Source organism: Glycine soja, chromosome 12 (genome assembly GCF_004193775.1).
Source record: "Glycine soja cultivar W05 chromosome 12, ASM419377v2, whole genome shotgun sequence".
Lineage (NCBI taxonomy): Eukaryota > Viridiplantae > Streptophyta > Magnoliopsida > Fabales > Fabaceae > Glycine > Glycine soja.
This window is the reverse complement of record NC_041013.1, coordinates 27093531-27101650: the sequence shown is the minus strand read 5'-3', so window position 1 is coordinate 27101650 and position 8120 is coordinate 27093531. Positions and strand designations below refer to the sequence as shown.

Below are 8120 nucleotides of genomic sequence, written 5' to 3'. Positions count from 1 at the left end.
TCTGACTTACAACCCTTTGATCCTGAGATAGATAGGACATTTCATAGATTAGTTAGGCATCATTTTATACCTTTTGATCATTCTGAGCATTCCATAACTGGTGAATCTGTGCATTCTGTTATTGGTGATTTTGAACATCCTGATCTTGAGCATTATAATTTTGAGCATTCTGATTCTGAGCATTCTCATTTTGCACATTCTGAGAACATGGCACAACCTCCACCTCGTGAGAGGACTCTAAGGGAAATGGCTGCACCTGATTTCACCTACGAAAGCTTGTGCATCCAATACCCTGATGAGGATGTACCATATGTTCTTAAAACTGGACTGATTCATTTGCTTCCAAAGTTTCATGGCCTTGCAGGTGAAGACCCGCACAAAAATTTGAAAGAATTTCACATTGTCTGCTCCACCATGAAACCCCCAGATGTCCAAGAGGATCACATATTTCTAAAGGCTTTTCCTCATTCATTAGAGGGAGTGGCAAAGGACTGGCTGTATTACCTTGCTCCAAGGTCCATCACGAGTTGGGATGACCTTAAGAGAGTATTCTTAGAAAAAATTTTCCCTGCTTCCAGGACCACAACCATCAGGAAGGATATCTCAGGTATTAGACAACTCAGTGGAGAGAGCCTGTATGAGTACTGGGAGAGATTTAAGAAACTATGTGCCAGTTGCCCCCACCATCAGATTTCAGAACAGCTTCTTCTCCAATATTTTTATGAAGGACTCAGTAATATGGAGAGAAGTATGATAGATGCTGCCAGTGGTGGAGCCCTTGGAGACATGACTCCTGCTGAAGCCAGAAATTTAATTGAGAAAATGGCCTCCAACTCCCTTGAGAAATGATGCCATAGTCATTAGAGGAGTGCATGAGGTAGCTACAAACCCATCTGCATCATCTGAAACTAAGAAGCTTGAAGGCAAACTGGATGCATTGGTTAACTTGGTAACCCAGCTGGCCTTGAATCAGAAATCTGTACCTGTCGCAAGGGTTTGTGGTTTGTGCTCCTCTGTTGACCACCATACAGACCTTTGCCCTTCCATGCAGCAACCTGGAGCAATTGAGCAGCCTGAAGCTTATGCTGCAAATATTTACAATAGACCTCCTCAACCTCAGCAGCAAAATCAACCACAGCAGAGCAATTATGACCTCTCCAGCAACAGATACAACCCTGGATGGAGGAATCACCCTAACCTCAGATGGTCCAGCCCTCAGCAACAACAACAGCAGCCTGCTCCTTCCTTCCAAAATGCTGCTGGCCCAAGCAGACCATACATTCCTCCACCAATCCAACAACAACAACAACCCTAGAAACAACCAACAGTTGAGGCGCCTCCACAACCTTCCCTCGAAGAACTTGTGAGGCAAATGACTATGCAGAACATGCAGTTGCAGCAAGAGACCAGAGCCTCCATTCAGAGCTTAACCAATCAGATGGGACAATTGGCTACCCAATTGAATCAACAACAGTCCCAGAATTCTGACAAGCTGCCTTCTCAAGCTGTCCAAAATCCCAAAAATGTCAGTGCCATTTCATTGAGGTCGGGAAAGCAATGTCAAGGACCTCAACCCGTAGCACCTTCCTCATCTGCAAATGAACCTGCCAAACTTCACTCTATTCCAGAAAAAGGTGATGACCAAAATTTACCTAACAATTTCTGTGCAGGTGAATCTTCTTCCACAAGTAATTCTGATTTGCAGAAGCAGCACATTCCACCTCTTCCATTCCCTCCAAGAGTAGTTTCCAACAAAAAAATGGAAGAGGCAGAGAAAGAGATCTTGGAAACGTTTAGAAAAGTAGAGGTAAACATACCTCTGTTGGATGCAATAAAGCAAATTCCAAGATATGCCAAATTCTTGAAGGAGTTGTGCACTAATAAGCGGAACCTTAAAGGAAGTGAACGAATTAGCATGGGCAGAAATGTCTCCGCATTGATTGGTAAATCTGTTCCTCAAATTCCTGAAAAATGCGAAGATCCAGGTACATTCAGCATACCTTGTATTATAGGGAATAGTAAGTTTGACAATGCCATGCTAGATTTAGGAGCCTCTGTTAGTGTTATGCCTCTGTCGATTTTTAATTCTCTATCTCTAGGTCCCTTGCAGTCAACTGATGTGGTAATTCATTTAGCTAATAGAAGTGTTGCCTATCCTGTTGGTTTCATAGAAGATGTCTTAGTTAGAGTTGGTGAACTGATTTTCCCTGTTGATTTTTATATCTTGAATATGGAAGATGGATTTTCTCAAGGATCAGTTCCCATCATTCTAGGCAGACCCTTTATGAAAACTGCTAGAACTAAGATAGATTTTTATGCAGGCACACTGTCTATGGAATTTGGTGACATAACTGTTCATTTTAATATTCTGGATGCTATGAAATACCCATCTGAAGATCTTTCTATATTTCGTGTTGAAATAATTGACCATGTTGTTGATGAATACATGACTGATCTTTATTCTAATCTGCATGCCTCTCACTCTTCATGCATTGAGTCTGAAATTGTACTTGATCATATGTCTGAATTTGATGCTGAGAGTGAATCTGAGAGTGATATTGATTGCATGTCTGGTGGTGGTGTTTTACCTCTCGAGATTGATTTTATAGAGTCAGATAGGACTAACCATGTTTCAGGAAGTACACATACCTCTGACTTTCTTTATGAGGTAAAGGCTGAGAAACCATCTCCTTCTACCACTGTCCAGCCGACCACACCAGAATTGAAGCCTCTGCCATCAAATTTAAAATACGCTTACTTGGATGATAGCAAGAGTTTTCCAGTGATTATATCTGCCTCCCTTGCTGATGAGCAAGAGGAGAAGTTGTTGTCAGTTCTCAAGAAGCATAAGAAGGCTATAGGCTGGACCCTGGCGGACATTCCTGGTATTAGCCCATCCACATGTATGCATCGAATAAATTTAGAGGATGGAGCTAAACCAGTAAGACAACCACAGAGAAGACTCAACCCGGTGATTCTTGATGTAGTGAAGAAGGAGATAACCAAGCTTTTGCAAGCTGGAATCATTTATCCTATCTCCGATAGCCAATGGGTGAGTCCCGTCCAGGTAGTCCCGAAGAAGACTGGCCTCACAGTGATCAGAAATGAGAAGGAGGAGCTGATTCCTACTCGGGTGCAGAACAGTTGGAGAGTCTGCATTGACTATAGGAGGCTGAACCAGGTTACCAAAAACGACCATTTTCCCCTGCCATTCATTGACCAGATGCTTGAACGCCTGGCAGGTAAATCCCACTACTGTTTCCTTGATGGTTTTTCTGGTTATATGCAAATTACTATTGCTCCTGAGGATCAGGAAAAGACCACATTCACCTGCCCCTTCGGCACTTTTGCTTATAGGAGGATGCCTTTCGGCCTATGCAATGCCCCTGGTACCTTCCAGCGGTGCATGATTAGTATTTTCATTGATTTTTTAGAAAATTGCATAGAGGTGTTTATGGATGATTTCACTGTATATGGATCCTCTTTTGATGGTTGTTTGAATAGTTCGGAAAAAGTTTTGAATAGATGCATTGAAACTAACCTTGTTCTAAATTTTGAAAAATGTCATTTTATGGTTGAGCAAGGTATAGTTTTAGGCCACATTATTTCCAATAAGGGTATTGAAGTAGATCCTGCAAAAATTCCTGTTATTTCACAATTGCCTTACCCCTCTTGTGTGCGAGAGGTGCGATCTTTTCTTGGTCATACAGGATTCTACAGGCGCTTTATAAGGGATTTTAGCAAAGTAGCCCTTCCACTGTCCAAATTGTTGCAAAAGGAGGTGGAGTTTAACTTTAATGACTGATGCAAAGAGGCTTTTGATTGCCTCAAAAGAGCGTTGACTACCACCCCCATCATCCAGGCACCCGATTGGACAGCCCCTTTTGAGCTTATGTGTGATGCATCAAATTATGCATTAGGGGCTGTCCTTGCTCAGAAAATTGATAAATTGCCCAGGGTGATATATTATGCTTCTAGGACTTTAGATGCTGCCCAAGCAAATTATACTACTACTGAGAAAGAGCTTCTAGCCATAGTTTTTGCTCTTGAAAAATTTCGATCTTATTTGCTTGGTACTCGCATTATTGTTTATACTGACCATGCAGCTCTAAAGTACTTGTTGAAGAAGGCTGATTCTAAGCCTAGGTTGATCCGATGGATTCTCTGGCTCCAAGAGTTTGACTTGGAGATCCGTGATAGGAGCGGAGCACAAAATCTAGTTGCTGATCATTTGGGTCGGATCGAACGTGTCTCTGATGCAGATTCACCTATTTGGGATGATTTCCCGGATGATCATTTGTATATATTGTATAGTATTTCTGACTCTCTTTCTACTCCCTGGTTTGCTAACATTGTCAATTATTTAGTTGCCTATGTTTTTCCTCCCTTAGCATCTAAGGCCCAAAAAGATAAAATTAAAAGTGATGCTAAGCATTTTATTTGGGATGACCCCTACTTGTGGAAATTGTGCAGTGATAAGGTCATTAGACGGTGCATTCCAGATCATGAGACTGACTCAGTCCTGCAGTTCTGTCATTCTTCCGCACCGGGAGGTCATCTGGGTGTTCAAAGGACAGCTCGCAAAGTGCTTGATTGTGATTTTTATTGGCCCACCATCTTTAAAGATGCGTGGAAGATCTGCAGCACTTGTGAGCAGTGTCAGAGAGCAGGAAATACACTTACATGGCGACAACAAATGCCTCGGCAACCTATGCTATTCTGTGAGGTGTTTGATGTCTGGGGTATAGATTTCATGGGTCTTTTTCCTGTCTTTTTTGGTTATGTTTACATTCTCCTTGCAGTTGACTATGTTTCAAAATGGGTGGAAGCCAAGCCCACTAGAACTAATGATGCTAAAGTTGTCGCAGACTTTGTCAGGTCTAATCTGTTTTGCAGGTTTGGAGTACCTAAAGCAATTGTTAGTGATCAAGGAACCCATTTTTGCAACAGGACAATGCATGCCCTGCTTAAAAAGTACGGGGTGGTACACAGGGTATCCACACCATACCACCCCCAGACCAATGGACAGGCAGAAATTTCTAATCTAGAAATCAAGCGAATTTTAGAGAAGATTGTGCAACCAAGCAAGAAAGATTGGAGTACCAGGCTTGATGATGCTCTCTGGGCACATCGGACTGCCTACAAAGCACCCATAGGAATGTCTCCTTATCGGGTTGTCTTTGGAAAGGCATGTCATCTTCCAGTGGAAATTGAGCACAAAGCTTACTGGGCAGTGAAGACTTGCAACTTCTCTATGGATCAAGCTGGTGAGGAAAGAAAGTTGCAACTGAGTGAGTTAGATGAAATCCGCCTAGAAGCCTACGAGAATGCCAAGTTCTACAAAGAAAAGACCAAGAAGTTCCATGATAGCATGATAGTTAAAAAAGACTTCGTGGTTGGGCAAAAAGTGTTATTGTATAATTCTAGGCTTGGACTCATGAGTGGTAAGTTGAGGTCTAAGTGGATTGGTCCTTTTGTTGTTACTAATGTTTTTCCTTATGGTACAGTTGAGATCAAAAGCGACTCCACAAACAAGAGCTTCAAGGTCAACGGACATCGACTTAAGCCATTCCTCACGAACCCTTCTTTAGTGGACGTAGTGGTGGAATAGACTTCCTTACTCCACCCTACTCTTCCTCCACCATGACTTAGGGAGTTTTTCTTTTCCTATCTCCTTCTTTGCTTTTATTACACTTGTCCGATTCTCTTTGATGATTTAATTGTTTTAATCTTTTAATTGTGCTACATTGAGGACAATGTGTTGTTTAAGTATGGGGGGGGGGGGGAGTGTTCTTTGGTTTTGCTAGTTTTGTTGGTTTTGTTAATTTGTTAGTTGTGTTAATTTGTTAATGTTGTTAGTTTCGTCGAATTTTTAGTTTAATATTTTGGGTCAATTTTGTGTGCACGTACGACTTTGCATGTTTTTCTTTGAATTATAGGATATGTTCAAGAAATGGGTAATTGTTTTGAAAATAAAAGTTCTTGACATTTTGTGACTTGAAATCCTTGATTCTTCTCTACATGTCATGATAGTTTTGAAAGCTCAATTTGAAAGTGATGATTTTACCTTTGTGAGAATTTGAGCCATCCATCATCATAATCATTTGGTGTGTTTTGCCCCATTGATTGCTTGCACAATAGCCTTGGCTTGATTCTTGTTGATGCGTCCTAATTCACATGCATATTTGGAAATGATTGAGGCAATTTTGTTCTTATAAGCTTCTAGCCAAATGGACTTACCTTGAATTAATTCCTTTGATAGCCCTTTTGAGCCTTGTTTCCCTTTCCTTGTTTTGAAGCTCACTACAAGCCTTAAGTGAAAAAACCATGATATCACCATATCCTTAAGGAATTTTGGAGCTTTGGAATTGTTTTGGGAATAAGTGTGGGGGGTTTTTGTTTCATTGGACAATTTGTTTTGTTGGCTATGCTTCATGATGTATTTTGGGCCATACTTGATGTACATTGTATATTGGTTAAATGTTGGACATGCTGAATGAAATGTTGTTTCTCAAAGGCTATAGAGTAAAAAAAAAAAATCGAAAAAAAAAAGCAATAAAGTTGAGTGAATAAGATCTTAAATGGCACAAGAATGATGAAACTCTTGGTTCTACTCTTCATGTTTAAATTTTATCTTTACTTCTTTTTATTTTCTTATTTTTTTTTCTTAATATGCACTTATTCCCCTTTGCTCCTCTATTCCTTTGGGATTTAGCCACTTATTCCATATTTCTCCATACCTTGTCCTTGGCCCCATTACAACCTTAAAAGACCTTTTGATCCTCATGTGCTTGTGTTTGTGGGTTGATTGTCAATTTTAGAATCTTGCCAAGTCTATGTGGTGTTTGCTTTCATGGGTGCTTTGAGGGTAAATAGTAGCCTAGACACTTGAGAGATAGAGCGTATATCTTGTGAGGCTTTATCACTTTTCATTCTTGAGCTGATTAACTATTTTGCCATGATTGGGTTGCTTGGATGATTTTCATGAATGTCTTGACTTTTTGGATCTCCTTATGTTAGATGTTACCCATTCCTTTCATTCCTTGATGTTCATTGAGAAATATATGAATGTGTTTGTTTGTCTCTCTTTGATATCCTTGGATTTTGTTCTTTGTTTCATTTTGCCCAGGAGTGCAAAAGGCTAAGTATGGGGGGTTTTGATGTGCCATCATTTTCTTCTATTTTCTAAACCCTTTTTGCACCATTTTAATTATTGATTGGTCTTAATTGTCAATTAATTAGGCAGTTTTATTATTTGGGCTCATTTAGCTAATTTGATGTTTTTAATCTAATTTCAGGAATTAATGAAACATTGGCCTTAATCTGGATTTTAGTTGTGGACTTGAAGAGGGCAAATAAAGCAGCGCTTACCTTAGTTAATTTCTAATTAGGAAATTTCGCAATTTTATTTTATGTTGTTCAGTGTTTATTTCGTTTTGGGCCAGAGTATTGTAATAGGCCCAGTGACTTTGAGTGACTCTTTTTAAATAGCTGCCTTGGGATTCGTGCAGGGCATTCGGTTATGCTATTTTCATTATTCAGAGCTTTGGTTTTAGGTTTTCATGTTTTTCTGTTCCCTTGTTACAATTTTCGTTCTTAATGCAAATTTCCGTTTTCTGCTTCTAATTACGAGTTCATTCGTGCTTCTTCTTCTACTTTCATTTGCGTTTCTGTTCATTTGCGTTTCTGTTCATTTACGTTTCTGTTCATTTACATTTCTGTTCATTTATGTTCCTGTTTCATGTTTCATTTGCGTTTTCTGTTTGAATCCATGGAAGGCTAGATTTTCGGGTGTTGTTTCCTTTTGAGGACGAATCCCAAATTTCTTTGAGGTTTCGCTTGTAATGTGGTTTCCTGGCAGTTTCCCCTTCACCAGTTATCCCAATTTCGTGAATATTAATCAGTGCACGCTTCGTGTTCGATTAATTGCCTCTGAGCCTAACTTGCGTTCATGCTTAATGGACGAAGGGCTAACTGGTGTATGTGGTGCCTAATCACGTATTGAAAACCCTAAGTTGATTTTCGCTTAGTAAATTGAAATAGGGTTGGATTAAGTGGTTGACTGTTAGGGACGAATTCTCCATAACCCAGGATAAGAGAATGGCTTCTGAATCAGAGGA

General features: G+C 40.1%; 1 non-coding gene across 1 annotated transcript; it reads right to left on the bottom strand.

The window, feature by feature from the left end:
• Window positions 1–585: 585 nt before the first annotated feature.
• LOC114380633 lies at window positions 586–692 on the bottom strand. Its single transcript, XR_003659808.1, has one exon. It is a non-coding gene; the product is annotated as a small nucleolar RNA R71 (small nucleolar RNA).
• Between the last annotated feature and the right edge of the window lie 7428 nt (window positions 693–8120).